The following is a 1,197-nucleotide window of genomic DNA, read 5'->3' as shown; positions in this document are numbered from 1 at the left end:
GTGGGCGTCAGCTTACCTCGCATAAATCATAGAGAAAAACACTATTTTTATTCTGAATTTTTGTCTTATTTTAATTTATAGAATTACCCCTTCAATTTTCTACCAACGTTGCCAAATACTCTGTATATGTCTAGAAACATAGTTTTCGTATTATGTTTATAACGTGTTAAAAAATGAATATTATGAAATAGATTTTAAATTTGTAACAAATACATAAGATAAATTTCACTTATCATATTTTTGATTTTTTTTGTGATACATATTTCTTTCAACGATGTTAATACTTTTATTAATTTTATACAGAAGTACAAGTTGTACAATATAATTTTCAAGAATATTTTTCTGTAACAATTTATTAATATATATTTGTGGTGCATAAATATATTGCATATGTCGTCAACGATAAATCATAACAGTTAAAAAAAGGAATTGCACGTTATTATTATAATTGAAGTTTTGTATGCTCATTACTTCCCACAGTTTTCGAAAAACATTTTCGATTTTATCGCTGCATTGAAGTTTTGAAAAAATTTTTTAGATTTTCATAAAGTCTATTCCATAAGCATACAACATTATAGATTTACAACATTACACGAATAACAGCAAATCAACGACAATAAAAATTTGTGTAATATTATGGTTATACGTTAATTGTTTACTTTAAATATTTGCATACTCTTTGGAATTTCAATATTGTCCTGAATAACTGAAAAAATTCAGTAACTTACATTTTACACAATCAATCGGCTAGTGAAAAAAAAAATCATTCAATTGTAACGATCCTTGAATGTAAATAACCAAGAAAATATATTTTCAACTCTTTCTTATTGTAAATCAAAATAATACTTTTAAGAAATTTTAGCGATTAACCCGTGAGTCCTGTTCATCCGTTTGTAATTGGTCTGCCACTCCATATCAACCTGGAATTTTATTCATTCCGAATTATCACCTACACTTACGATTTTTTATTTTTAACCTTTTTCTACAATATCTAATCTCCATGTCTACTTTTTCTACGATAATAAACGCACTTTGTTTGAAATGTAAATATATCATTTAATTAGATATTTAATCAGTTAATAATGTTTGTTATTCTTATTGTATAATAATGACACGTTTATAACAATATCAAATACATTAAAAAAGTAACGTAAAATTGGAGAACAAATTTTCGGACATCGAATCACATGAGTAAAT

This window comes from Habropoda laboriosa, unplaced genomic scaffold (genome assembly GCF_001263275.1).
Source record: "Habropoda laboriosa isolate 0110345459 unplaced genomic scaffold, ASM126327v1 scaffold175, whole genome shotgun sequence".
Classification (NCBI taxonomy): domain Eukaryota; kingdom Metazoa; phylum Arthropoda; class Insecta; order Hymenoptera; family Apidae; genus Habropoda; species Habropoda laboriosa.
Note: the sequence above shows the minus strand (reverse complement) of the source record.